The sequence below is a fragment of the Pteropus alecto genome, unplaced genomic scaffold (assembly GCF_000325575.1).
Source record: "Pteropus alecto unplaced genomic scaffold, ASM32557v1 scaffold123, whole genome shotgun sequence".
NCBI lineage: Eukaryota > Metazoa > Chordata > Mammalia > Chiroptera > Pteropodidae > Pteropus > Pteropus alecto.
Genome location: NW_006433950.1, coordinates 99,299 through 110,282, shown reverse-complemented (window position 1 = coordinate 110,282; position 10,984 = coordinate 99,299). Strand labels below are relative to the sequence as shown.

The 10,984-nt window shown below is 55.7% G+C and overlaps 1 pseudogene; it reads left to right on the top strand.

Annotated features, from left to right (window-relative positions):
* The first annotated feature begins 997 nt into the window (after positions 1-997).
* On the top strand, positions 998-1,112 carry LOC112477343 (annotated as a pseudogene).
* The last annotated feature ends 9,872 nt before the right edge of the window (positions 1,113-10,984 follow it).

The window sequence follows — 10,984 nt, the reverse complement described above, 5'->3', positions numbered from 1 at the left end:
TATCGTCATGTGTGTTTGGTTTGGGGCAGGTAGCACTATGTTTTCTAGAGTTAGGGTACAATGTTGCACAAAATAGAACAACACCCCTCCCCCTTCTCTCCCCCACCCCCCAGCTCTAGAGAGCATGACACAGACACGGAGCCACCTGTGGAGGGGGCGGAGTCCTCAGTGCAGCTGTGCCGAAGGCCACCAACCCCAGGAGGCTCCAGGGGAGTCCCCACCCCACTCCCCATCTGGAGCTCCACTTCTCAGCACCATGGGACAGGGACAGCGGCCACTCTAGTGAGAAACAGACTAGAACTTGACTTGGCAGAGAAGGAGGGTGTGACACCCCCACGAGGGAGATTCTCACCTTTGTCCCTGGTTGCAGGCCTACGACCCCTAAGTCCTGGGCTCTGGTGAGTGACGAGAGTGTCGTCTGCGAGCTAATCAGATGCCTGGTGGCCCTAGAGAGCTACAGGATGGGTGATATGCTCAAGAAAGACCAAGCTGTGGGTAAGGAGCTGGGAATTTCAGCCTCTTCCTCCGACCTCCCAGGAGGGGAGAAGGGCTGGAGACTGAGTTCATGGTCATCGGCCACGCCTACATCGTGGAACCTCCATAAAACCCCTCAAGAAGAGGAGTCTGGAGAGCTTCTAGGTCTGGAGCTCACAGCTCAGAGGCCTTGCACGCTCCGGGCCCCTCCCCCACACCCTGCCGGCCCCCTCGCACCTGGCTGCTCCTTGATAATAGCTCCCTGAGTGCTGTGAGTCGCTCTAGCAAATCTTCAAACCCAAGCTGGGGGTCGTGGGAACCCCTGAGTTATAGCCCAGAAGAGCGATGGCCCAGGACCTGTGACCAGTGTCCGAAATGAGGCCATCGGGCGGGGTGCACGCTGACGCCTGGACTGAGCCTTGGCCTTGAGTGGACGTGCAAGACACCCCGCTGGTGTCCGCAGAGCTGGAAGGCTGGCTGCTATGGGACAGAACCCCATGCGCTCGGTGTGAGAACTGCCCAGGTCTGCGGCCATGCCACTCTGAACACGCCCGGTGTCTGAGCCGGAAGCTAAGCAGGGTCGGGCCTGGCTAGTACTCGGATGGGAGGCCAACTAGGAAGACCAGGTGCTGTAGTCGTAAAAATAAAAAAATAAGGGATCGTAAGCTGACAAGGTCCTTGCAATCTGTGAGGTCAACTAAGGGTCACCTGGCCTAAAAAAAAAAAGAGCTGCTCCTTACACAAACAGTTCAAAGAGACCCCAACGTAGACCTGGATGTGTACCCCGAAAAGAGAACAGGAAGGCAGCGCCGTGGGGACGAGGACAGGCAGGCGGCACGGGCGCCACGGGCGGCGGGCTGAGTGGGGGCGGGGCAGCGGGAGGGGACAGTGAGGGACTGTGAGGCCAGGGTCCCCGGGGCCCGCACCCCCGCCGGCTCCACCGCCCCGCGGTGCTGCCCCTGCGCCTCGGCCTGGAGGCGGTCTCCGGCCACGGGGCTGTGCTCGGCCAGTGCTCAGAGCGTGACGCGCAGAGGGCCCAGGGCTGGCTCCCCAGGAGCAGCTCCCTGCCCCTTGGGCACAACGACTCTGTGGCGTGTCCCCAGCATCCCCCAGAGCTGCAATCCCCCAGGCCCCGGTCACCCACGGCGGCGCCCTGCTCGCTGGCCTCTGTCCCCTCCCTGGCTCATGCGCCCCTTCCTTACACACACGTCCTGAAGCAAACCCAAAGCCAGCTGCCCGCACTGCCAGGCCCGCATCCGGGCATCCAGTCTGCTTCTGGGGACGCCCGGCAGGAGGCAGGCTGCCCCCCGCCACCTCCGCTGGCATGCCGCCTGGGCCCGTCCCTGCGACCAAGGGCGGCAGTGCCATGACTCGCCAGACCTGGGCCGTGTGCCCACCCCGGGCCCACCGGTGCGGTCGGAACCCTGAAACACGTGGGAAGAGAGCACTGGGGAGGAGAGGCAGGGTCCGCTCCAGAGGGGGCATCAGACGGCAAGGCAGACGGGGCGGGGGCTGGGGGAGTGACGTGCCGTGGGTCACAGCACGTCCGGAGCCAGCAGGGCCTGGGGGCCGCATGGAGGCGGCACGCGCCGCCCCCAGGAAGGAGTGGGCAGAGTGAACCCCACTCTTCCAGGTCGCTCAGCCCGGCTGGAAGAACGGGGTCACGGGAGTGCCACCAGCAGTGTGGCTGCCACCACCCCAAACGTCCACGTCCACCCTGGCACAGAGGTCGAAAAGCCAGCAAGGCCCGCAGAGGCCAGTGCCGTTTCCTGAGCCGTTCAGACTGTCTACACACGGCCCGCGCGCCGGGCGAGCCCTTGCGCTTGCCAGAACTCCGCGTGCCGGGCATCACGCGACACTGGCGGCTGCGGGCGGGGGGCGGGTGACTCCGGATGCATATTCATGTCAGCACTCGCCGGCAGCAAACGTCTCTTGTCATTAACTGAACTCGACATCTTTCTGTAAGAATTACGGCAGCATCTCGGTTCCTTCCTATTCCCACTCATAAAATCTGTTTTGCGTGTTTTTTTCTTCTCCGTGGCGGGTGGCACGGTTGTTTAGTGCCTCATCGCATCTCCGATCAGACCTTCCGCTCACGTAGCCCTTCGAGGAGCTGGGTTTACACCCGTTACAGCGGGCACGTTGCTTGCAAATTAAGTGCCAGTGATGTATGCCTGCTCGTCTGGAGGTGTCACCACAAACAGCCTGTAACTGTCACCCCAGCACCCCCAGGGACACTGCTAAAGCTGACTGTATGTCATCAAGGCATTCTGTCTTACGTAGGTGTCCGCCCGAGACCAGGCTGTGCCTGGAGACCCCCTTTCAACACGGCACATTCTGTGCAAATCTGCTTGGTGGCGTTGGAACATGTCACTCAAGCGCCCAAATTTGCATTCAGGACTAGAGGTCACTTTGCCTCTTGTCAAGTCAGACAAAAATACCTGACTTTGGTCCCTTCGGAGCCCAAACGTAGGCAATCACCCAGTTTGCAGAGAAGCAGGGAACGTACCAGCCACAGCCATGTCACCAGCCTGGCTCCGTCGCGCGCACTTAACAGGTGCTTCACCGCTGGCAAAACTCTCGCCTCTCGTCTTTAATGTCGGCCTCATCGTGGTTCTGGGTGGTTGGACAAGGCGATTCGTTATTCCTGTGACCCTGAGGAGAAAGTCTTGGCCCAGGGGTGGGCGGGGCCTCGCTTGAGGCCCTCGGGGCGTTAGCGGCAGGCGGCAGCCAGCCAGTGGGCTTCCACTTTCTCTAACGTCTTTGCTTCCCGGCTAGCTCCGTGCCACCCCCAGAAGCTCCTGTCGTATCCCCACGGGAGCAGTGGCCACTCTGCCCACAGCCCTCTCCACCTCTCTGCCCCACATGGCACCCACCTGCTCACTGCTCCCTGTGACCCGGGAGCTCCGTGGGGACAGGCTCTGTGTCCCTCTCCTCAGAGCTGGGCACAGGTGGTGAGCACCTTTGGTGAGTGAGGACTCCAGGCTGGACGGCAGGAGGACCTGACCTCGGCCCCAGACACCGCGTGGAGGAGTGGAGGGCACGGGGCGGGCAGCCGTTATAGCCAGCCCAGGCTCAGCCCAAGACACAGTCCCACCGACAGGGGCTCCCTGCCGGCGGCTCTGCCTTCCCTGTCCCTCCAGACACGGTGGGGGCACTGGGTGGCTCCGAACCCTGGTGGCAGAAACTGGGTTTTTATCGTGTCCTGCAAGTCATCAGTGCGTTGGCCGCGCCCCACCCCCCGCAGCCCGGCAGAGGGTCTGGAGGCTCCACGGCCTGGATGCCAGTGTGGGGTTCAAGTACGGATTTGCGGGTGAGAGCAGAAGGCGCTACAACAACACGTGCCCCACGAGGAGAAGACAAGGGTCTGGACAGGAAGACGGCGGGTGAGGAGGGCTTCTTGGAGGAGGCGGCTTTTACACTCGGCCCAGACATCTGGCTCACAGTCAGGCCCCAGTGGGGGAAGTCACCGCCGCCAGGGCAAGGCACAGCACAGGCCCGAGCACGGTGGCAAGTGACAAAAGCTTGGAGAAGCAGCTTGTGACAGAGGCTGGCCCCGGGGAGGCACCGAGCGGGGAAAACGCTATTTACCCAACTGCCGCCAGGGCCAGGAAATGGCCGTGCCTCCCAGGGGGACCTCCTCTGTCACCCGAGATGGCCCCAGCCCGGCCCCCACCCCCTCCAAGGCAAGCAGACCACATCCAACACCCCGATGAGGAATGTCTAATGAATAAACATTATTTAAAGGGACTTCGTAATACCATGAATTTTTCAGTGGCAAAAAACAGCCGAGGACTTATTAAAAAATGCATGAATTTCGTGTTTGATTATAAGTCAAGAGCAGAGAGAGAGAGAAATTTGGGGGGGTTGGCAGAAGACACCCACAGCCTTGCGGACAAGAACTAACAGGTTGTTTAAGCGGGAAGGAGCGACGCAGTGATTAGTTAATTACCATGCAGCTGCACAACTGATACTGGTGTCCAATGAATTAAACGACCACACGAAGCCGGACCCCGATCCCCGCTGGAGGAGGCTGTCACCGGGGCTGCGGCACCGTGGTCCTGGCGAGTCGCCCTCCGCCAGTGCGATCGGCACCTCGGGAGAGTCGGCGAGCTGAAGCGGTCCACTGCGCCCGCCATGCAGGGTGCGTCCTGAGGCTGACACGTGGGCAGGGTCCCCGAGGCTGGAACCCGGCCCAGAGAAGATTCTCAGTGACTGTGGAGAGACGGGGTGGGAAGGACCAGAGAGGAGTCACGGCAATAAGGAAAGAGACGGGCCGGAACAGGAGCTGCTGGACAGGGAGACAAGGGTCTCTTCTCTCCAAGAGCACTGCTGTCACCCTGTCCCTTTCTGAGACAGCCACAACGAGGCGGAGGCCACCGTCCAAGTTCCAAGTGCACCTGCCCTGCCCTGTCCCCACAGCAGCGGCGAGCTTACGTAAAGGCAAGTCCAGCCACGTCTGCTGCGGATTTCTACCGGGATGAGAACAAAACCCACTCTCCCGCCATGACCTACGAGGCCCGCTGGAGCCTGACCCCCACCACCTCCCATCCCGCCTCTCCTTCCACGCCCAGCCACATCGGTCTCCCTGGGCCACACATCTCCAAGCTCGGTCCCACCCCAGGACCTTTGCATGTGCTGCTCTAGCTGCCTGGCACTCTCTTCCCAAGCTTTCCCCGTCAAAGAGGTCTCAGCGAAAAGGTCACCCGCTCCGGAAGGCCTGTCCTAACTTCCTCGTCCGAAGCAGGCACCGCCATTACTCTCTGTCACGTGAGCCCTGCGTGTTTCCTTCGCGTGCACCCCAGGATCTGCGTGACCTTCGTTAGCGGTGCTGACCCTTGTTTGTGCTGCCCCCCCTGAGAACACAGCCTAAAGAGGAGCGGAAGGCAGCTGTTCTCTCCCACGCATAGCCGGGGCCCCGAGGCGCATGTCCAGTGAGGAGAAACAGGCAGGGGGACACCCGTGTTGACCACCTCCCGACACACAGGAATTCTCTCAATGCAGTGCCCAGCTAAAGACAGCACACCCTGGGGTCCCCGGGAACGGCGCTTCCTTACGGACAGCGGGCCGCTGCTGGGAGCAGCCCCCAAGGTTCCAGCCTCCCCCGGGCACCCGCCGACGGCTCCACACTGCTCCTGGGGAGGACCGCGCTGTGTCCTCTGCAGGCGCGGCCAGCCCCTTCGTCTGCCACCCTCCAAACAGAAGCCTGCTTATGTGGCGCCAGTGACTAGACCACACGACGTGGAGCACCCCATCACCCCTCTGTCCAGCTCTGTAACCTACACTACGGTCACCGTGCACGAGTGTGCTCGGCCGCCTCCTGGGACGCACGGTCATCACCAAGGCCCACATCCACGTCTTGAAGCAGTCTTAGCATAAGGAACCAGATCTGCGCTGGTGCCACCCACCCGGTCAAGGACGGCCCGCGACCTAGCACTAGGGGTCCACGCCGAAACGTATCGTCTCCTGGGGTCAGGGACAAGTCCCAGCGAGCTGGCTTGTTCAACGGGACCACAGCTCCCTGCCCCGGAGTGCTGACCCGCGGCTGGCGACCTCCTGTGGCCCGGTCTCTCCGATTTCGGGAGCCTTTTGTTTGTCATGCTCACGCACAGAGGACCCCGCGACCCTTAGCCTCCGCCACGTGAGTTCCTGGCGTGACCTTCGAAAGGCCTTGTTCGTGGCTACGCACATTCGCAGGCACGAGGCACTGCAGACGTGAGGTCATGGCCGCTGGTTGGCTGTTTGCCCAAGGTCCCAGCACACGCCTCCTTTAAACATCTCCTAACGCCAACTAATAAGAAAAAAGGCCATCTGCAGACAACGCAAGCAGTCGGCCTGCCTGGGGGACGAGCGCTTCTGCAGAGAGCTCGGCTCCATCGTAGCGGGAGGGAAATTGGCCAAACCAAAGGAGACGCCCCCAGGTGCAGTTTGAAGAACATTCTCTCCCCAGATGTCCTCAGCAAGGAGGTGGCAGGACGCACAGAGAGATGATGCCCTCTCTCAGGCAGACAGGAGGGAAGATGTGACAGTCACGCCATGATACAAAACACCGAGGAGCCGACAGCAGGCACAACGCCGCCCACCGCTGGCATTTGCGGGCGCCTCCTCAGTGTCAGACACAAGGCTAAGACTGTCACATCTATTATTTCAGTTAATCTTTGCCATCACCTCCGACCTACTGTGGAGGAGGCCGAGACTCACAGAGGGTAAGGAACCTGCCCGAGGTCACAGAGCCACTTAAGTGGCCGGCGCAGGTTAACATCCAGGCCCGTCTGACTTTAAAATCGATCCAGCCCACGCCGCACCTCTGCCGTGGGCCTGCTTCGCCAGCGTGGGCCCGGGCCTCCCCACGTACTGCTGGGCCAGGATGTCCTCCAGCAAGGCCATCCTCGGACGAGCCCTGAGAGGCTCCCACCTGGACCCTGAGCAGTCTCAGGCCCCTCCTGAGAGTCCCCAAGTCTCCTCCTGACTGCCTGAGATCTGGGTACCTGGATGTCTCTCCCACCTGCCCTAACGGAAAGGTTCCATTCAGCCAAGGACGTTCTTTGCTCTCTGTACTGGATTATAAGGACCACGCTTCAGGTAACCTCGAAACTTGCCGTGGCCCCAAAGTGGGACTGTGTTTCCAGCCTTCCCCTGAAGCTGAGCAGCCCCCCCACGGCCTTGATGGGCCTCCTTTCATCCGCACCCCCATCCAGGTCTGGGGGTGCTAGACTTCCGGTTGCAGGCCTGACGTCTGAAGCCCAGCACGCTGTCCCCTCCGTGAAGACAGGCTGGCCCCCAGGCTGAGGATCCTCTCATACTCAAGCTCTCTGCTCAGGACAGTCAGAAGAGCCACCGACCAAGACATCAGTGACACGGAGCCCTGGCAGTGGCCAGCCCTGTGCCTTTGGCTTCCTGCTGTGTGAAGCGGGGTGGGGGGTTGCTCCCGGCCAGCCCCCACGTCCAGGCATCCAGGTGAGGCTCTCAGTGAGCACGCATGTGCCAGAGAGCTCAGGACACACGATCTCCCCTCCATGGTGAGCGGTCCCACCGCTGTGCAAGGAAGCCACCAGCCCCGGCTCCAGATAAACCTGCAGGACCCCCGCCTGAGGAATCGGGGGCACGAACCCCGTTACTGGTGATGTCGCCCCCTCTCACTAGGCTCCAAAGGACCCCTGTGAGACCTCAGTCAACATTTGCTGAGAATCAGACCAACCTCGTTACGATTCAGTGCGAACACAGCACTGAACTCCGCAGCAGCGTGCCCCAGGCCCGAGACGGGGACGTCAAATTAACCTGCACTCGTGTCCCTGGGACAAAAGGCGTTTCCTGACCCCTCTGCCAGTTTACTCGTCGCAGGCTCTGCCCGGGTGCTCTCGCAGGCTCACGGCAGTGGACCAGCTCCAGCTCTGGAAAACCCCGGGCACAGAGCAGAGCACACTTGCCATCCGAGCGGACGGGGGAGTCGACAGGGAGACAGGACCGGTGAGAATCCCGACCTGGAGCCACGGGGCCAGCCAGGGCTTAATTCATCCTCCACTCACTGTCTGTTACTTCCTGGCTTGCCTTCTCGGTCTCCATGTTCTCACCTGGAAAATAAAGCAGAGATCAGGTGTGGCAGGGATTAAATGAAATCATCTTCGTGACGTGCATAGCACTGCGCTGGATGCATAGTAGGCTCTTGAAAAAAATGTTATAATAAATCAACCACCCCATAATAATGACAAAGCCATGTGCCCTCCCCCTCCCCCCCCAAAAAAGCACAATTAAGACTTACGTGCCTTAGCGACATCAACTATTTAAAAATCTAGACAGAAGAAATGACCGGCTGGGACCCCACTCAGGTTTGGGTTGTAAAATGCTGTTTAGAGGCTGCTCCGCTTCGAACACATGCTGTTATGATAGGTGAGCTGTAATTCACGGAATTGTAAAATACACAGCTGTCTTTGAAAACGAAAACACACATCACAATGACAAGAGATGAATTAGAAACTCCAAGTGGCAGTCGACTGCCACGCGCAGACTCAAAGCGGCTGAGGCCTCGGCGTCTGCACCGCTGCGTGGGCCCACAGGCTGGAGCCGTGCCCCTGATTCACGAGGGGCAGCTGGGGAAGTGTGGCCCACTGCCATCGGGTCACGAGGGCGCACACTGGATGACGGACCCGTCCAGAGCCTGAGCGATACGGAGAAAACAGCGATGCTGAGATCGGCACAAATGGCTGGGTGCTGCCACGGGCAGGTGACCCCTGGAGACACACAACAGACTCAGGTCAGCCAGTTAGTAGAAACAGGAGCTCGATAGAGTTCAAGTTCAAAGACGTGAAGACGGAACTAGATGGAAAAAGAGATGGGACACCTTGGGGAAAAAATTGGAACCCAAAAAGCATCATCAACGAGGAACACAACAGGCACTATCGACAATCTAATTACCGACATGGAGAAAAGACTCAGAGCAATGAAAATGAATGCATATTAAAAAAAGAAATCAAAGCCATTAGAGAGACACTAACTATAAAATAAAGGCAGTTTATCTTAGAAATAATTGGTGTTCCTGAAGAAGAAAGTCCAACAAATGGAACAAAATATATATTCGAAGGTATAATACGAGAAAGCCTCCTCTTGTTGAAAAAAAATCACTGAACATGCCCAGAACAAAACAAAACAAAAGAGCACAATGTATTTCAGGAGCATTCAATACAGAAATATCAACACAAAGACAAACCCCATCTTAATTCAGTTATTAAACTTCAAAGTTAAGACAGACATCTTCACACATCCGAACAGAGAAAGTGAAATCACACGCAATGGGAAAATCAGGCCAGAACTTGCAACGATGCTCAGAGCAGAAGAAAAGGGATTGAGGCCCCCGACTTCCGAGAGGAACAAAAGGCGAGTCAAGAATACAACCCGGCCCGCCAGCCCTGTCCAGCGGCAGGGAGCAGCCATCGTGAACCATTAAATACGCCAGAATAACACGAGGAGATTTCTTGGGGGGAAAAAATCATTCACAATTATATCTGGCTCTTTCACAAATTAATAATAGTAATAATAATAATAAACACTAACTCAGGAATTTAGACATCGGGTAAAAGAACTAGGGAAAAACAGAGGATTTGTCTAAATATAGAATACATACTAAGCACCTAAGGAAGTTACAATTACGGAACGAAGTGGGACATTAATTAACCCGGATAAGGAAAAAGTCACACTTAACTGACAAGTCTCAGTTGGCCATGGAAGGGAAAGGCATCAGTGTCTCATCTTTGAAAGAAGGGAGTCCCCAGACTAGACTCGAAACTTTGAAATAAACTCGAAACCTGAAACATACCTTTAAAAAATAATGACTACAAACTCTTGATGCTTTTCAAAAGCTCTTTTTTATTTTTAAGGGATCTTCTAGGAAATGATTTTGTTCACATTTAAAAAAAAAATATTTGAAGTTCACAATTTCTTTGGTTTCACGTCAGTTATGATTTCTTCTCAGTTCTAGTAAAAGTATATATAATACTTTATATTTTGAAAGAATATCTAGAAATGGCCATATTTTTATAAAGGTAAATATCTGTCAATGTACCTATGTTGCATTTTAATTATGTATGTGCACAGACAAACGTCTGGAATTATATATGACTCGGGTAGTGGAATTTTGGTGGTTTTTTAAAACTTTATTGCACTTGTTCGAAGTCTTTACAATAGCATGCATGTTTTGTTTTTATAAAAGTAATAGAACGATTTCCTGGAAGCAAATACGCCAAGATATTATGTGAATAATTTCTGGTGATAGGAATACTGATGATCGTTTTGTTCTGTGTTTTTTAACGTCGGGGAATTTGAACTTCAAAAATACGTTTAAGAAAAAATAAAGATAATCATTTAAAAAAACAGAAATAAAATCTATAATTTCCAAATCAAGAGAGGAAAATAAAAGCTTTAGTGATCAAATGTAAACAGGAAGAGAGTTGCAGAGAAAAGAAAAACCGTGGCAAAGAAAACATACCAAATAAGCCAGTGAAAATAAGTCCAAACAGATCATATCTACATCCGTAATAAACGTAAACAGACTTAAGTTATTAATTCGAAGATAAAGTCTAACAGACGATAATTTCCTTAGTCTAGTGATGTCCTTGCTACAAGGCTAACTGATACGAACAACCCAGGAAAGCCAAAGACACAGGACTGGAGCAGATACGCCTGCATGACCAAATGGAAATAGGATATCAGCAGCAAATAAAACTGAACTTCAGACAAAAGGCGTTTATGGAGATAAAGAACACGAGGCAATTACAGAAGGACTCGCCAAGCAGATGAAACAGTCACAAACCGCATGTGCCTAACAGCCACAAAGCAAACCCGACAGGATTATAAGGAGAAGCTGACAAGCCCACGATCAGAACGGGAGATCTGAACTCACTGTATCAGAACCTGGTCCCGCAGAGAAAGATGACTTGGGACATAGAAATCGTATCTGACACTGGACCCAGCTCGACCTAATACATCTATAAAGAACCATGCAGAAAACAAGTAGAGA